Below are 19,772 nucleotides of genomic sequence, written 5' to 3'. Positions count from 1 at the left end.
GTAGCAGTAAGGTGTTAGCCTTGGGTCAATGGCAGAACTCTTGGTAAGACCACCAGCCCCACCTTACCTCGCCCCCAATCCCCTGACCACCAGCCCCTGACCTCCAACCCCTGTCCACGGGCTTCGCATGCTTACTCGCCTTCCGATCTCCTGACCTCCGACCCCACAGTTCCTCGCCCCCAGTCCCCACGGTTCCTCGCCCCCGAACCCCTGACCCCCGACCCCACAGTTCCTCGCCCCCAAACCCCTGACCCACAACCCCACGATTCCTCACCCCTCTGATCTATGGATCCCCAGCCCCAATCTTCCTCACCCCCAATTCCCTGACCCTCAACCCTGGCCTTTCTGGGCTTCCTCGTTCCCGATCCCCTGACCTCTGACCCTGAACTTTCTCACCCCTGATCCTCTGATCTCCGACCCTGGATTGCCAGCCCCGCGTTGCCTTGCCCTCTGACCCCGATCTCCGCACCTTTGCCCCTGCGTTGCCTCGCCCTCCAATCTTCAACTCTGCACCCACTTACCTGAGGCCTGTTTTTACTTTGCCGGCAGGCTGGTGGCATTTATTACATCGATATGAACGAATGAAACACTTTGCAGCAAATGAAGCCAGTCAGAATGAACGGGTGCTCAGCTTTGCGGCTCTGGCTGGTCTCTCAGGGAGTAATCGATTGCACATACGTGTCAAACAAGGCACCCTGCAGAACACCCTGGAGTCTTCATCAACCCCAGGGGCTTCCACTCCATCAATGTTCAGCCCATAAACAACCACAAAAAGATCACCGTGCAGGTGTGTGCAAGATTCAAGGCAGTTGCTATGATGCTTCCATGCTGCGCCAGTCCACCGTCCCAGCGCTCTTTGAGCCTCGAAGCAGAGTTAGCGGCTGGCTCCTTGCCGTGGCTGATGACACCCGTTAGGAGCCCGTACAATGAGGCCAAGGAGGGATACAATCAAAGCCGCGTGACCAAGAGACCTGCCATCGAGCAAGCAATTGGAATGCTGAAGATGAGCTTTAGGTGCCTGAGCAGATAGGAATGGGTGCATCTGCAAGGTAGGTACGTATGAGGAGTAATGTGCTGGAGTCGGCTTGGAAAGAGAATCTCCCTGCGGACCTTTACAGAACGCAGCATCAGCTCGAGGGAGGCACCATGAGACCGCCTTGCCACGTTGGGACTCCTTCCTCTGTTCCCCCACCTGAACAATTCTTCAACATTCAACTTCGCAGGGTCCCTTTATATCGTTGCGCTGAAATAGAAAAAAAGAAAAAAAGACTTGCATTTATATAGCGCCTTTCACGACCAAAGCGCTTCACAGCCAATGAAGTACTTTTTGAAGTGTAGCCACTGCTGTAATGTGGAAAATGCAGCAGCCAATTTGTGCATAGCAAGCTCCCACAAACAGTAATGTGATAATGACCAGATAATCTGTTTTTTCGTTATGTTGATTGAGGGATAAATATTGGTCAGGACACTGGGGATAACTCCGCTGCTTTTCATCAAAATAGTGCTAGGGAATCTTTTATATCCACCCGAGAGAGTAGACAGGGCCTTGGTTTAATGTTTTATCTGAAAAACAGCACCGCACTAGAGTGTCAACCAAGATTTATGTGTTTAAGTTCTTGGAGTGGGACTTGAACCCATGACCTTCTGATTCAGAGACAAGAATGCTACCCACTGAGCCACAGCTGACACTTAAACAATCATGTGAATTATAGGGGAGTCATGGGTTATGGGGAGTACGCAGGAAAGTGGAGTTGAGGCCAAGATCAGATCAGCCATCATCATCATAGGCAGTCCCTCGAAATCGAGGAAGACTTGTCTCCACTCCAAAAGTGAGTTCTCAGGTGACTGTACAGTCCAATACGGGAATTACTGTCTCTATCACAGACTCTGGGGTAGAAAGTGTTTGAAGGAAAGGTTGGGTGGGCCGTCTGGGGTTTGCCGTACACTCCTTCCGCTGCCTGTGCTTGTTTTCTGCATGCTCTTGGCGATGAGATTCGAGGTGCTCAACACCCTCCCAGATGCTCTTCCACCACTTAGGGCGGTCTTTGGCCAGGGACTCCCAGGTGTCATTTGCGATGTTGCACTTTATCAAGGATGCTTTGAGGGTGCCCTTGAAATGTTTCCTCTGCCCAACTGGGGATCGCCTGCCACGTAGGAGTTCCGATTAGAACGCTTGCTTCAGGAGTCTTGTGTCGAGCATGCGGACAATGTGGCCCGCCCAATGGAGCTTGTCGAGTGTGGTCAGTACTTGATGTTATTCAATGGCGGAGCAGGCTCGAGGGGCCGTATGACCTACTCCTGCTCCTATTTCTTATGCTGTTATCTATGCCGTCACCACGTCCGCTTGCGCTATTTAGTCGAGAAACCCGGAAGTAGAATGCTAATGCAGTAACTTAGTTAAAAAGCCGCTGACAAAGGTGCTGCCAAAACATCTGGGATCCCCAGGCGTTCCAGGTCTACCCCACTTCCGTCACCTCGGACAGTGAAAATTCCAGCCAAAGAATATTTTTAATTTCCACATACCAAAGCCTTGGCACTCGTCCAGCGTATAAACCTCGCTCAATCTGAACGACCTCCATTTATCTCCAGCTGGAACATTCTGTGCTAACTCTGCGATCACTCCTTTCTTTGGCCACAGATACATTTTATCCTTTCATGTTCCAGTTGTAGAAGGTTGTACAATGGGAAGCACATATTTCCAATCGTAGGTAGCATAGTGGTGATGTTACTGGCTGAGTAATCCAGAGACATGAGTTCAAATCCCACCACAGCAGCTGGGGAATTTAAATTCAGCTAATGAAATCTTGAATAAAAAGCTAGTATTAGTAATGGTGGTCATCATGAAACTCCTGGATTGTCTCCAAAACTCATCTGGTTCACTCATATCCTTTAGGGAAGGAAATCTGCTGTGCTCACCACCACCTTCTCAAAGGCAGTTAGAGATGGGCAACATCCAATGAATAATTTTTAAAATTGGAGCGGGTACGGCAGTGCCCACACTTACACACACACACACACGCACGCGCGCACGCACACACACACACGCGCGCACGCACACACACACACACACACACACACACACGCACTTACACACACACACACTTACACACACATACACGCACACACACACACACACACATACACACACACACACTTACACACACACACACGCACACACACACACACACACTTACACACACATACACGCACACACACACACACACGCACACACACTTACACACACACACACGCACACACACACACGCACACACACATACACACACACACACACACACTTACACGCACACACACTTACACACACACACACACACACGCACGCACGCACACGCACATACAATTCATGACCTTTAAGATTTATTCCCATTGAAGTTTACTTACTGAATCTGTCTGGTTATATTTTTCTCATTATCGTCTGTTTTGTCGATTTGTTATCCACTGTCGATTTGCTTGAACAATCTTCTGGTCCAACATATTAATATGCATCAAGAATAACGAAGGACCAAATAGTACTCTTGCCTATGAGGCAGAAGGCTGTTGGTTTAATCTCCCCTGCAGGACTCGAGCATGAATTCCAAGCTTATATTGCAGTGCAGTGCTGAGGGAGTGCCGCACTGTCGGTGATGTTGTCTTTCTGATGAGCTGCTAAATTAAGGCTCCATCTACCTGCCCAGGTGGATTTAAGCAATCCCATTTATTTTTTCCAAAGACGTTCTCCTAAACCTTGCCAAATATTTTGGGGGCAGGCTATTTGATATATCGTGTGTGGGTTTGTGACCAAGGTTTCCACCTCCATTAAGGTAACCCACCTTGGGGATGGTGCAAAAGAAAGAAAGACTTGCATTTATATAGCGCCTTTCACGACCACCGGACATCTCAAAGCGCTTTACAGCCAATGAATTGCTTTTGGAGTGTAGTCACTGTTGTAATGTGGGAAATGCGGCAGCCAATTTGCGCACAACAAGCTCCCACAAACATCAATGTGATTATGCTGATTGAGGGATAAAACGGCTGCCTAGGGCCTGTGCCACAGCCAAGTGTAGCCAACAGATTCCAGGTGGGACGTGAAATTATTACTTTTATGTTAAAATTCTCCCTGAATGTTCCTAGTGCCCAGTTGTCTGCATTTTACGGTGAATTATCAGTCCAACAAAACTTTTTCAATTGGTTAATGAACGCCCAATCTCTTCTTGTGATCTGTATGTACAGGAACCGGTCCTGAAGTGAATAACATCGGCCTGGATTTTACCGTCAGTGGTGAAGTAGCGGCGCTCTCCATCCATTACGCTTACAGCTGTCCACAGACTTTTCGTGGGCTTTTGAGTGGCAACTTGCAGTTACTGGAGATCCTTTTCAGCGCATCACCCACTACAGTGGATCTGTGCCATGCATGAGCAGGTCACACAACAGTGTGGTTCTTCAATCAAACAGATTGAAGAATCCTCACTGAGACAGGCAGGTCGGAATTTTATTGGCACTGTGAGGGCGGGATCGGTGGCGAGTCAGCTGTGAAATTTGAAATGATTGACAGCTGGTCGGGACCCCACGGTCAACCCACCTCCACACTAGTCTCCCAGGTGTCGGGTCTGTCAGCACTGAACAAACCCGACACCAAGCGGCGGGGGAGGCAACTTAGATTATTAAGAGCTTGTTAACAGGCACTTAAAAACTATTTTAAGCTCACCTTTAGATTTTAAGAGTTTGCCAATGGCTCCCCCATGGCTCGGGGATCACATCAGGTAAGGAGGTCAGGTGTTGTGTCAGCAAGGGATGATTTGTAACTGGACAGCTGCAAATAGTCTATAAAAACTCCCATTCCATAGATGCTCACTTTCCAAGGTTAGAAGCTGTTGCTTACTGCATTTGGAAGACAGATTGAGCTTTATGCAGGTTGCAAGTATTTGGAGCAAACTCTCTATCCAGTGAGACCTCATTGGAACAAGCTTTCTCACCATTGACAGATTGCTTATGACATCTTAACCTCACCTGCCATCTATTACATCAGCGTCGGTGCCCTTGAAAAAATCTCACCTTGGTCCTCAGAATCCCACCACGATCAGGCCCGACACCAGCATCAGCAGGCTCACCAGCAGCACCGGGCACATCAGCAGCACCAACAACAACACCAACCTTCTCCGCAATCAACTGATGTTGCACAGGACACAGAGCATCAGCAACCTAACACATTGCTGCCCGGGAGGTTAGGGATGGCCACAACATGGCCATATTTACTTCACTTGACGTTGTACACCTTGGCTGCCACATGATGTGCCAGGTTGGCACCACCCCAGACCAGCACCATAAAGCATCCCGACAATGCTCAAGCCATTCCTTTCACACTCATCACCATTGCGGGGGTACCGTTATGTCTCACTGTTCACTGAAACTCACTAAGACACATCCAGAGGTGCACACAAATCTGTCCAAGAAGGCAAAGTGTTGAAAATAAAGATTTCAATGTTTGACAATATATCAACAAAACTTTACATGAACATTGGCAAAAATACCTAAGTGCCTACCCTTGTGTGTTGTTAGTTTGTATGATTGGACTTGGATGAGGGTGAGTGTGGGGGTGGTTAGTGAGATTGGGAAGTGATAATATAGATAGAGAGCACGGTATGGGTGGAGGTGCAAGGTAAGTTTGTGTGAGTAAGGTTGTGCAGGATTGGGGTAGGAAAGGAGAGTGATGGGGATGTGATGAGTGGCACAGCAAGATGAGGTTGAGTATGGCTTTGCAGTAACGTTTCATGATCTACTGAGATCACTGAAAGGTTTGCGCCACTGCAGCCTGGTCCTCCTGAACACATCCCTGCTTGTGCCTTCCTGTGCAATGTGCAACCAGGCTGCGGTGGTCTCCTGGGGAGGACTCATCCACCCATTAAAAGGGAAGAGGACCTCCCTGCGTGTGGTGACTCCCTCCATAAGCATATGGAGGGGGTTATGGGAGAGCCTGGGTGCAGCCGCCCACCTCTGTGCAGTGCTTGTCTGTGTTTGAGGCACCTCAATGCTGCAGAACACTGACAGCACAACTGCCAAAGTAAATTTGGACATGGTCCCTAAGAAAACCAGCTGATGACGCATAATCAAATGACATCATCAGACCCACTTCCTTTTAATTGGCCGAGAACCTCACTTAATAATCATAAAATCACTTAAGCAGAGTGGGATGGAGCAGGCAGCAGGCTGGAATTCACTACAGACCCCGGCCACACCAGACCTGCCTTGGTAAGTGGAATCGCGACCACAGAAAGTGTAAATTAGAATATTTAATTCAGTGTGAAATGATGTACAGAAAGTAAAATTAAGGGATGGACAAGTGGCTTTAAGAGAGAGAGAGATAAAAGAGACAGAAAGAAAAAGTTAAAAGAAATGTATTTTAATTTTTAATTAAAAAAAAAAATTCTCCAACAATAATTGAATTCTGATGGAATGAGACACCACATTTGTAAAATTAAATTTTCGGGGTCAGAGAGTTTTTTTGGCAGTAATTTGGATATATCTCCTCCAGGGGTGCTAACGGGTCGCTGCCACTTACCGACCGGGCGCAGTGAGATGATCGACTCTCGCTAATTCCGGCGGGAGATATGACGTTGCGTACAGTTTTGGACTCCGTACTTAAAGACGGGTATACTTGCATTGGAGCTTCAGAGAAGGTTCTTTAGATTGAGGCCTGAGATGAAGGGGTGACTTATGAAGAAAGATTGAGTAGGTTGGACCTATACTCATTGGAGTTTAGAAGAATGAGAGGTGATCTTATTGAGACATATAAAGTACTGAGGGGGGTTGCCAGGGTAGATGCAGAGAGGATGTTTCTTCTCGTGGGGCAATCTAGAACAAGGAAGCATAGTTTCAGAATAAGGCGTCGCCATTTAGAACGGAAATGAAGAGAAATTTCCTCTCTCAGAGATTCATGAATGTTTGGAATTCTCTACCCCAGAAAGCTGTGGAGGCTGGGTCATTGAATATATTTAAGGTGAGATAGACAGATTTTTGAATGATATCATCATAGCTAGTCCCTCGAAATTGAGGAAGACTTGCTTCCACTCTAAAAGTTGTGTTCTCAGGTGATCCATTACGGGAATTACAGTCTCTGTCACAAGTGGGACAGATAGTGGTTGAAGGAAAGGGTGGGTGGAGAGTGTGGTTTGCTGCACGCTCCTTCCGCTGCCTGCGCTTGTTTTCTGTATGCTCTCGGCGGCAAGACTCGAGGTGCTCAATGCCCTCCCAGATGCCCTTCCTCCACTTAGGGCAGTCTTCGGCCAGGGATTCCCAGATGTCGGTGGGGAAGTTGCAGGTGTCCTTGAAATGTTTCTTCTGAAAAGGGAGTGAAGGGTTATGGGGAGCAGGCGGGAACATGGAGCTGAGGCTTAGATCAGATCAGCCATGATCTTATTGAATGGCGGAGCAAGCTCGAGGGATCAAATGGCCTTCTCCTGCTCCTACTTCTTATGTTCTTAAGATCTCCTGCACCTGGAGATGATGATGTCATTGTCGTGCGCGTCCCCCCAGTAGTGCCCCGGACCCGAACTTTGGTTTCGCCCCCCGTGGCATCGCCGGGTGAAAACACCGGCAGCGGCAGAAAGAGTTGATCGGGAGGACAGATGCTTCGAGTTAAAGGGGAAGCTGGCTGAGGTAAATACAATATTTCAAAAATGGTACTTTTCAACATTATTGCTTCCTCTTCGTCCATGATTGATCAGCCCAACACCCTCCCGCTAATTTCTTCAATTTCTCCCCCAATATCTCCCCTTATTATTTTCTTCGCAACACTTTTATTTGTTCAAAATGTTCATTCCACGTCGGGTCGCCAACTCTGGTTTGATGTTTTCCAGGAGATTCCGTCACATGACCTTCAACCTCCCCACCATTGGTTGCCCAACATATCCATCCTCACTCCCTTCCTGCGATAATTGGAAAATGAACAGACCCGGCCCCAATTTTAACTCCGGGTGGTTTCCCTGCTCAGGCCCGAGTTAACATTACAGTTGGCTCTCAATGATGTCATCAGGCAGCAACATTTATGTGTAAAGAAGGACCCTGTTGGCTCCGGGCACCTGTCCTTGCTGCCTGCTCAGGAGAGCAGGTTATAATTACAGGTGTTGCGATCATGGTTGAGCATAAAAATCTAAGCTGACGCTCTCGTGCAGTACTGAGGATGTGCTGCACTGTCGGAGTTGCCATTAAACCGAGGATTCATCTGCTCTCTCACATGGATGTAAAAGATCCCATGGCACTATTTGAAAGAAGAGCAGGGTAGATCTCTCCTGGTGTCCTGGGCCAATATTTATCCCTCAATCAACATCACTAAAGCAGATTATCTGTTTATTAACACGTTGCTGTATGTGGGAGCTTGCTGTGCGCAAATTTGCTGGCGCGTTTCCTACATTACAACAGTGACTACACTCCAAAAGTACTTCATTGGCTGTAAAGCACTTTGAGACGTCCGGTGGTCGTGAAAGGCGCTATATTAATGCAAGCCTTTCTTTATTTCATGGCGGCTTTCAGCCAGGAAAGAGCCGGGGTGATTTTAACTGCCCATCTGCCAGGAACTAAACATTCGGGTGTATTTGATAATCCGGAAGGACAGACAGAGAAGAAAAGGAGGTGGCATAACTCTGTTGATAAAGGATGGAATCACTGTAATAGTGAGAAACGATATTGGCTCAAATGACCAGGATGCTGAAACAGTTTGGGAAGAGATAAGGAACAATAAGGGGAAAAAGTCACTGGTGGGCGTAATCTATAGGCCCCCTAACAGTAGCAACTCTGTTGGTCGGAGTATAAACCAGGAAATAATGGGGGCTTGTAAAAAGGGAACAGCAATAATCATGGGTGATTTTAACCTCCATATTTGTTGGACAAATCAAATTGGCCAGGGTAGCCTTGAGGAAGAGTTCATAGAGTGCATAAGGGACAGGTTCCTTGAGCAGTATGTAACGGAACCAACCAGGGGGAAGGCTATCTTGTATCTGGTCCTGTGTAATGAGACAGGATTAATAAACAATCTTTTAGTAAATGATCCCCTTGGAATGAGTGATCATACATGGTTGAATTTCAAATTCCGATGGAGGGCGAAAAGGTTGGATATCAAACCAGCGTACTAAGCTTATATAAAGAAGACTACAAAGGTTTGAGGGCAGAGTTAGCTAATGTGGACTGGGAAAATAGATTAAAGTGTAGGACGGTTGATGAACAGGGGCGTACATTTAAGGAGATATTTCACGACTCTCAAGAAAAATATATTCCAGTGAGGAGGAAAGGGAGTAAAAGAAAAGATAGCTGTGGCTAACTAAAGAAATAAAGGACGGTATCCAATTAAAAACAGGGGCATACAAAGTGGCCAAAACTAGTGGACTAAAGTTTGGGAAGCTTTTAAAAGCCAGCAAAGAATGACTAAAAAAATGATTAAGAAAGGGAAGATAGATGATGAAAGTAAACTAGCACAAAATATAAAAACAGATAGCAAGAGTTTCGATAGGTATATAAAAAGGAAAAGAGTGGCTAAAGTAAATGTTGGTCCCTTAGAGGGCAAGACCGGGGAATTAGTAATGGGGAACATGGAGATGGCAGAAACTCTGAATAAATATTTTGTATCAGTCTTTCCAGTAGAGGACACTAAAAATATCCCAACAGTGGATAGTCAATGGGCTATAGGGGGAGAGGAACAATCACTAAGGAGGTGGTACTCAGTAAGAAAATGAAACTAAAGGCAGATAAATCCCCTGGACCTGATGGCTTACATCCTAGTGTCTTAAGAGAAGAAGCGGCAAGGATAGTGGATGATTTGGTTGCAATCGACCAAAGTTCCCTGGATTCTGGGGAGGTACCAGCAGATTGGAAAACTGCAAATATAATGCCCCTATTTAAAAAAGGAGGCAGACAAAAAGCAGGAAACAATGGATGAGTTAGCCTAACATCTGTGGTTGGGAAAATGTTGGAGTCCATTATTAAAGAAGCAGTAGAGGGCATTTGGAAAAACATAATTCAGTCAGACAGAGTCAGCATGGATTTATGAGGGGAAGTCATGTTTGCCAAATTTACTGGAATTCTTTGAGGATGCAATGAACAGGGTGGATAAAGGGGAACCAGTGGCTGTGGTGTATTTGGATTTCCAGAAGGCATTTGAAAAGGTGCCACATAAAAGGTTACTGCACAAGATAAAAGTTCACGGGGTTGGGGGTAATATATTAGCATGGAAAGATTGGCTAACTAACAGAAAACAGAGAGTCGGGATAAGTGGTTCATTCTCGGGTTGGCAATCAGTCATCATCACCATCAAAGGCAGTCCCTCGGAATCGAGGAGGACTTGCTTCCACTCCCAAAGTGAGTTCTTTGATGGCTGAACAGTCCAATACGAGAGCCGCAGACCCTGTTACAGGTGGGACAGACTTTCGTCAAGGGAAGGGGTCGGTGGGGCTGGTTTGCTGCGTGCTCCTTCCGCTGCCTGCGCTTGGCCTCTTCATGCTCTTTGCGTTGAGACTCGAAGAGCTTAACGCCCTCCTAGATGGACTTTCTCGAGCTTTCGAGCCTGCACCACCATTCAATGAGATCATGGCTGATCATCGCCTCAGTACCCCTTCCCTGCTTTCTCTCCATACCCCTTGATCCCTTTAGCCGTAAGGGCCATATCTAACTCCCTCTTGAATATATCCAAGAAAATGGCATCAACAACTCTTTGTGGCAGAGAATTCCACAGGTTAACAACTCTCTGAGTGAAGAAGTTTCTCCTCATCTCCTAAATGGCTTACCCCTTATCCTTAGACTGTGTCCCCTGGTTCTGGACTTCCCTAACATCGGGAACATTCTTCCTGCATCTAACCTGTCCAGTCTCGTCAGAATTTTATATGTTTCTATGAGATCCCCTCTCATTCTTCTAAACTCCAGGGAATACAGGCCCAGTCGATCCAGTCTCTCCTCATATGTCAGTCCTGCCATCCTGGGAATCAGTCTGGTGAACCTTCGCTGCACTCTCTCAATAGGAAGAACATCCTTCCTCAGATTAGGAGACCAAAACTGAAAACAATATTCCAGGTGAGGCCTCACCAATGCCCTGTACAACTGCAGTAAGACCTCCCTGCTCCTATACTCAAATCCTCTAGCTAAGAAGGCCAACATGCCATTTGCCTTCTTCACCGCCTGCTGTATCTGCATGCCAACTTTCAATGACTGATGTATCATGACACCCAGGTCTCGTTGCACCTCCCCTTTTCCTAATCTGCCGCCATTCAGATAATATTCTGCCTTCGTGTTTTTGCCCCCAAAGAGGATAACCTCACATTTATCCACATTATACTGCATCTGCCATGCATTTGCCCACTTACCTAACCTGTCCAAGTCATCCTGCAGCCTTTTAGCATCTGCCTCGCACTCACACCACCACCCAGCTGAGTGTCATCTGCGAACTTGGAGATATTACACTCAATTCCTTCATCTAAATCATTGATGTATATTGTAAATAGCTGGGGTACGAGCACTGAGCCCTGCGGCACCCTACTTGTTACTGCCTGCCATTCTGAAAAGGACCCGTTTATCCTGACTCTCTGTTTCCTGTCTGCCAACGAGTTCCCTATCCACGTCAATACATTACCCCCAATCCCATGTGCTTTAACTTTGCACATTAATCTCTAGTGTGGGACCTTGTCAAAAGTCTTTGAAAGTCCAAATACACCACATCCACTGGTTCTCCCCTGTCCATTCTACTAGTTACATCCTCAAAAAATTCCAGAAGCTTTGTCAAGCATGATTTCCCTTTCATAAATCCATACTGACCTGTCACTGCTTTCTAAGTGCGCTACTATTTCATCTTTAATAATTCATTCCAACATTTTCCCCACCACTGATGTCAGGTTAACCGGTCTATAATTCCCCATTTTCTCTCTCCCTCCTTTCTTAAAAAGTAGTGCTACATTAGCTACCCTCCAGTTCACAGGAACTGATCCAGAGTCGATAGACTGTTGGAAAATGATCACCAATGCATTCACTATTTCGAGGGACACTTCCTTAAGTACTCTGGGATGCAGGCTATCAGGCCCTGAGGATTTATCGGCCTTCAATCCCATCAATTTCCCTAACACAATTTCCTGACTGATACAGATTTCTTTCAGTTCCTCCTTCTCCCTGGGCCCTCTGTCCCCTAGTATTTCCGGAAGGTTATTTGTGTCTTCCTTCGTGAAGACAGAACCAAAGTATTTGATCAATTGGTCTGCCATTTCTTTGTTCCCCATTATAAATTTACCTGGTTCTGACTGCAAGGGACCTATGTTTGTCTTCACTAATCTTTTCCTCTTCACATATCTATAGAAGCTTTTGCAGTCAGTTTTTATGTTCCCAGCAAGCTTCCTCCAATACTCTATTTTCCCCCTCCTAATTAAACCCTTCGTCCTCCTCTGCTGAATTCTAAATTTCTCCCAGTCCTCAGGTTAGCTGCTTTTTCTGACCAATTTATATGCCTCTTCCTTGGATTTAACTCTTTCCTTAATTTCCATTGTTAGCCATGGTTGAGCCACCTTCCCCATTTTATTTTTACTCCAGACCGGGATATACAATTGTTGAAGTTATCCAAGTGATCTTTAAATGTTTGCCATTGCCTATCCACCATCAACCCTTTAAGTATCATTCGCTAGTCTATTCAAGCCAATTCACATCTCATACCATAGAAGTTACCTTTCCCTAAGTTCAGGACCCTAGTCTCTGTGTCACTCTCCATCTTAATGAAGAATTCTACCATATTATGGTCACTCTTTCCCAAGGGGCCTCGTACAACACGATTGCTAATTAGTCCTTTCTCATTACACATCACCCAGTCTAGGATGGCCAGCCCTCTAGTTGGTTCCTCAACATATTGGTTTAGGAAACCATCCCTAATACACTCTGGGAAACCCTCCTCCACCGTATTGCTACCAGTTTGGTTAGCCCAATCTATATGTAGATTAAAGTCGTCCATGATAACTGCTGTATCCTTATTGCATGCATCCCTAATCTCTTGTTTGATGCTGTCCCCAACCTCACGACTACTGTTTGGTGGTCTGTGCACAAATCCCACTGGCGTTTTCTGCCCTTTGGTATTCCATAGCTCTACCCATACAGATTCCACATCATCCAAGCTAATGTCCTCCCTTACTAGGCTGGGACCCCAACTATTTACAATCTTTATTAACGACTTGGAAGAAGGGACCAAGTGTAATGTAGCCAAGTTTGCTGATGATAAAAAGATGGGAGGAAAAGCAATGTGTGAGGACACAAAAAACCTGCAAAAGGACATCGACAGGCTAAGTGAGTGGGCAAAAATTTGGCAGGTGGGGTATAATGCTGCAAAGTGTGAGTTATGCACTTTGGCAGGAAAAATCGAAGAGCAAGTTATTATTTAAATGGAGAAAAATTGCAAAGTGCTGCATTACAGTGGGACCTGGGGGTACTTGTGCATGAAACACAAAAGGATAGTATGCAGGTACAGCACATGATCAGGAAGGCCAATGGAATCTTGGCCTTTATTGCCTATAAAAGCAGGGCAGTCTTGCTACAGCTATATAGGGTATTGGTGAGGCCACACCTGGAATACTGCATACAGTTTTAGTTTTCATATTTAAGAAAGGATTTGGAGGCAGTTCAGAGAAGGTTCACTAGGTTGATTCTGGAGATGAGGGGGTTGACTTATGAGGAAAGGTGGAGTAGGTTGGGCCTATACACATTGAAATTCAGAAGAATGAGAGATGATCTTATCGAAACGTATAAGACTATGAGGGGACTTGACAAGGTGGATGCAGAGAGGATGTTTCCACTGATAAGGGAGACTAGAACTAGGGGGCATAATTTTAGAATAAGGGGCCGCCCATTTAAAACTGAGATAAGGGGGAATTTCTTCTCTCGGGGTTGTAGATCTGTGGAATTCGCTGCCTTAGAGAGCTGTGGAAGCTGGGTCATTGAATATATTTAAGTCAGAGATAGACAGTTTCTTAACCGGTAAGGTTATGGGGAGGGGCAGGGAAGTGGACCTGAGTGCATGATCGGATCAGCCATGATCATTTTAAATGGTGGAGCAGGCTCGAGGGGCCGTATGGCCTACTCCTGCTCCTATTTCTTATCTTCTTATGTTCTTATGTTTCTGCTGAGCGAGTAGGGTTAAAATTTGCTCCAAAATATTTATAACTAATAAATAAAAGAATTCAAAGAGAATGGCCCCGGTTTTCATGAGCTGCAAGGCCCGCCCATTTGCTGCCCAAAGGACCGCTGATGGCCGCTGAGAGACCGGGCGGTACTTTGCCAGAAAGATCCTTCTAAAAGAGGTGGCAGTACCGCCCGGCGGCCAAAAACGGCTTATGTCATCAATCTGAGCGACAGCGGACAGGAACTCTCAATCTCGGTGGTAAATGAGCTTGCCGCTCAAGTGCCACCGAGGATGGAGTTCCCGGACCCAGGGAGGGGGAAACGCTGAAAATTAAAAGACATTACCAAAGGAAAAAACCCCACCGAAACACCTTCAGGGGACCCCATCCAGATAAGTCGCTGTAAAAAATGTTTTTTTAAGAAGTTCACTAACCTTTTCCTTAATGTCTTCATTACCTACCGTCGGGGATAGAACAGCGTCCACGCAGTGATCCCTCCACCTGCTGGTGCCGACTCCCGCCGACTCCCGCCCGCACCAATCGGGCATCTCGGCGGGCGAGAGGCCTCTTATGCGAATTGGCCGCCAGAGGACGTCAGCGGGCGGTTCCCAGCAGTGCTCCCCTCCCACCCGCTCCAGCCCAAGTGGAAACTGGGAGTGAGAGGAAAACAGCAGCAAAACTCGGCGGCAGTCTGCGGCAGCAGGTGGTAAGGCCACCAATATCGGGGCCAATGAAACAAAAGCACACCATTTTTTTTTAATGCCCTTGTGGTTTTTCTCCTGGTTTTTGCTTGCAGCAGTATGCTGGAGATTCACCTTCAATTCCTGGAGAGTCCTGAAGGGTTGGCGACCCTAACTCCAAGTCGTACATTTCGGTTTTCCAATAAGAAGATCAAAATGATTGTCAGCAATGTTACTCTGTAATGCATTCACATCAAAATCTCTCTCCACTATTTTAACAAAAGCATTGACCCATTTAAAATTAATGTTATCCAACTCCTTGGGACTGCTTTTCCCTGGATCCACTCCTACCATTTCCTACACAGCCCATGGCTCTTCGTCCACTGCCTCATGGACACCTCCAGACTTCCCTAAGAATCTATCCCTTGGCCCTCCACTCTTCCTCGTCTTCAGCGACAATAACAACAACTTGCATTTATGTTGCACCTTTAACATAGTAAAACGTCCCAAGACTTCACAGGAGCGATTATCAAGCAAAATTTGACACCGAGTTTCTAAAGGAGATATTAGGTAGATGAAAGAAGTAGGTTTTAAGGAGCATCTTAAAAGAGGAGAGAGAGGTGGAAAGATTAAGGGAGGAAGACCAAAGCTTAGGCCTAGGCAGCTGAAGGCACAGCCGCAAATGGTGGAGCGATTAAAATCAGGGATACGTAAAAGGCCAGAATTGGAGGAGCGCAGATATCTCGGCGGGTTGTGGGGCTGGAGGAGGTTACAGAGATAGGGAGGGGTGAGTTCATGGAGGGATTTGAACACAAGGATAATGTCATGTATTCAACTGTCATTGTAACCCATGTATAAGCTGACCTAAGTTGTATACCTTGAGAACACTGACCACAGGGGGTGAACTTGTGGGAGACACTCCAAACCTGGACTTTCCGGTATAAAAGGGGAAGCTCCACCCACTGTTTGCCTCTTGAGGTCTTGGTAATAAAGCTAACTGGTCACAGAGTGATCTTTTCTCAAGTATGGGCCTCGAGTGCATTTATACTGTATAGTAAGGATATATTATTGGCGACGAGAAACTGGAATTTAAACCACGCGAGCATGGCCACTCGCAGCACAAAAGAGAGGTACTGTGTTGATGATGATTGGGACGACTTTACTGAGAGACTACAGCAAAGGTTTGTCACTAAGGAATGGTTGGGACAGGATTCGGCCGACAAACGCAGGGCTCATCTCCTGACGGTTTGCGGATCCAGAATGTACTCCCTGATGAAGGACCTTCTAGCGCCAGAGAAGCTGGCGGACAAGATGTTCGAAGAGCTCAGTAAGTTGATCGGGGAACACCTTAAACCGGCGAGCAGCATGCACATGGCGAGACATCGGTTTTACACGCACCGGCGGCGAGAAGTGCAAAGCGTTCCAGACTTCGTGGCAGATCTCCAGCGACTGGCGAGCCTATGTAAGTTCCCAGATGCATGTAGAGCAGAGATACTGCGAGACCTTTTTATTGAGGGTATCGGGTACGTTGGGATTTTCAGGAAACTGATTGAGACCAAAGACTTGACCTTGGAAGCGGCGGCTCTGATAGCCCAGACATTTATCTCAGGGGAGGAAGAGACCAGAATGATTTATGGCAAAAATCTTGGCTCAAATGCGGCAAACGGCCAGGAAATCAACATTGTTAACGCGGCACACAGTTCTCTAGGCAGGCAGGGGCAATCGGACATGCCCCAGCATGCAGTCGAATCCAAAGGAGGAATTCAACAGAGACAATGGCTAGCTGAACGGCGATTCATGCCATTGCAATGGACAATGCAGCCAGTAATGGGGCCATCAAAACCTGTTAATGGTGCACTTAAGGACAAATACAGAGACAGCCAGAGACGATCGACTGGTAATGGACCTTTTGTTTCCAACAACGGGGCCTCCAGCTCATGCTGGAGGTGTGGAGGCAAACACCCAGCCAGAGCTTGCAGGTATCAGCAATATACCTGCAGAAACTGCAATGTCAGCGGTCACTTGGTGCGTATGTGCAGGAAACCTGCAGCCAGGTTGATGTACGAGGAGGACCGGCCCGATGTAAGCCTTATGAGGCCAAATGGACACTGGGGGAAATCGCTGGAAGCTGAAGTTCAGCGAGTTCATGTGGAGCACATATACAGTTCATATACCAGGACGCCACTGATAATGATGAAAGTGCTCCTCAATGGCATCCCAGTATTAATGGAGCTAGACACGGGGGCCAGCCAGTCCCTGATGAGTATCAAAAAGTTCAAAAGGTTGTGGGTCCAAGGCCAGGAGGCCAAAATTATTGCTGATTGACGCACAGCTACGGACATATACAAAGGAGATCATTCCGGTGCGAGGCAGCGCCACGGTAGTCGTGACCCAAAAAGATTCGGATAACAAGTTGCCACTCTGGATTATCCCGGGGATGGTCCTGCACTACTGGGGAGGAGTTGGCTTGTTGTCATGAACTGGAAATGGGGCAATGTCAATGCAATTTCTTCTGTGGAGTGAGTATCATGCTCACAGGTCCTGGACAAATTTGACTCATTATTTCAACCCGGCATTGGCACTTTCATGGGGACCAAGGTAGTGATTCACATAAACCCGGATGCCAGGCCAGTACACCACAAGGCCAGAGCGGTGCCGTACGTGATGCGGGAAAAGATAGAATGCGAATTGGACCGCCTGCTGAGGGAAGGCATCATCTCGCCAGTCGAATTCAGTGACTGGGCGAGCCCGATCGTGCCGGTGCTCAAGGCGGATGGGTCGGTCAGGATATGTGGCGATTACAAGGCCACCATCAATCGGGTGTCACTCCAAGACCAGTACCCGCTACCGAGAGCGGAGGACCTCTTTGCGATGCTATCCGGTGGCAAACCTTTTTCAAAATTGGACCTGACCTCAGCTTACATGACCCAGGAGATGGCGAGTGAGTCGAAGAAGCTGACCACCATCACGACAGACAAGGGGTTGTTTGTGTATAACAGATGTCCGTTCGGGATTCATTCAGCTGCAGCGATCTTTCAGCGAAATATGGAAAGCCTCCTCAAATCGATTCCAAGGACGGTGGTTTTTCAAGACGACATCCTCATCACGGGTCGCGATACTGAAGAACATCTCCACAACCTGGAGGAGGTGCTACGCAGACTGGACCAGGTAGGGCTGCGACTGAAAAAGACGAAGTGCGTCTTCTTAGCTCCAGAGGTAGAATTCCTGGGGAGGAGGGTAGCAGCAGACGGGATCAGACCTACAGCGTCCAAAATGGAAGCGATCCAGAGAGCACCCAGACCCCGTAACACGACAGAGCTGCGTTCGTTCCTGGGGCTCCTGAACTATTTTGGCAACTTTCTTCCCAAATTGAGCACGCTGTTAGAGCCGCTCGCTACACGTGCTCCTACGCAAAGGTCATGATTGGGTCTGGAGGACAGCCAGGAAAGGGCTTTTGATAGAGCACGCAGTTTGTTATGCTCCAACAAACTGTTAACGTTATATGACCCATGTAAGAAACTAGTTTTAATGTGTGATGCGTCGTCCTATGGGGTCGGGTGTGTGTTGCAGTATGTGAATACCAATGGTCAGTTACAGCCAGTAGCTTATGCCTCCAGAAGTCTGTCCCAGGCAGAAAGGGGCTATGGGATTGTAGAAAAGGAAGCACTAGCATGTGTATATGCAGTAAACAAAATGCACCAGTCCCTGTTTGGCAGGAAATTTGAGCTGGAGACAGATCACAAACCCCTAACGTCCCTTTTGGCCGACAACAAGGCCATAAATGTGAATGCATCGGCCCGGATATAGAGGTGGGCACTTACATTAGCCGCCTATGACTACACAATTCGGCACAGACTGGGCACTGAAAACTGTGCCGATGCACTGAGCAGGCTACCACTAGCCACCACTGGGGGGGCAGCTGAGCATGATGCTGAGATGGTCATGGCTGTTGAAGCTTTCGAAAGCGAAGGCTCACCTCTGATAGCCGCTCAGATTAATGTCTGAACCAATAAAGACCCACTACTGTCTTTAGTTAAGAAATGTGTCCTGAATGGGGACTGGGCAGCTATGTATGGGGCATGCCCTGAGGAGTTTAAACCGTTTCATAGGCGCAAGGATGAACTCTCGATTCAGGCCGATTGCCTACTGTGGGGAAACCGAGTAGTCATGCCCCAGATGGGCAGAGAGTTGTTTATCAGAGAACTTCACAATGAGCACCCGGGCATTGCCATGATGAAGGCAATTGCCAGGTCACACGTTTGGTGGCCAGGGATAGATGCAGACCTCGAACTTTGTGTTCACAGATGCAACACGTGTGCTCAGCTGGGCAACGCACCCAGGGAAGCCCCCCTTAGATCCTGGCCCTGGCCCGCCAAGCCATGGTCACACATCCATGTGGACTATGCAGGTCCTTTCATGGGAAAAATGTTTTTGGTTGTAGTAGACGCCTACTCCAAATGGATTGAGTGTGCCATTTTAAATTCAAGCACATTCTCTGCCACGGTAGGAAGTCTACGGGCAATGTTTGCCGCCCATGGTCTACCGGATGTCTTGGTCAGCAACAATGGCCCATGCTTCACAAGGACTTCATGGCAGGCAATGGAATCAACCATGTCAGAACGGCACTGTTCAAGCCGGCCTCAAACGGCCAGGCGGAACGAGCAGTGCAGATAATCAAACAGGGGATGCTCAGAATCCAAGGGGGTTCCCTACAAAGCCGCTTATCACGCCTCCTGTTGGCCAATAGATCCCGACCACACTCACTCACAGGGGTTCCACCCGCAGAGCTGCTAATGAAAAGGACACTCAAAACCAGGTTATACCTTATACACCCTACTATGAAAGAAATTGTTGAGAGCAGGCGTCAGTCACAATGTGACTACCATGACAGGAATGCGAGGGCGCAATGTATTGATGTCAATGATCCTGTTTTTGTCCTTCATTACGCTGCAGGGCCCAAATGGGTTGCAGG

This window comes from Pristiophorus japonicus, chromosome 14 (genome assembly GCF_044704955.1).
Source record: "Pristiophorus japonicus isolate sPriJap1 chromosome 14, sPriJap1.hap1, whole genome shotgun sequence".
Lineage (NCBI taxonomy): Eukaryota > Metazoa > Chordata > Chondrichthyes > Pristiophoridae > Pristiophorus > Pristiophorus japonicus.
The sequence above is the reverse complement of the archived record's forward strand: the minus strand, read 5'-3'. Positions refer to the sequence as shown.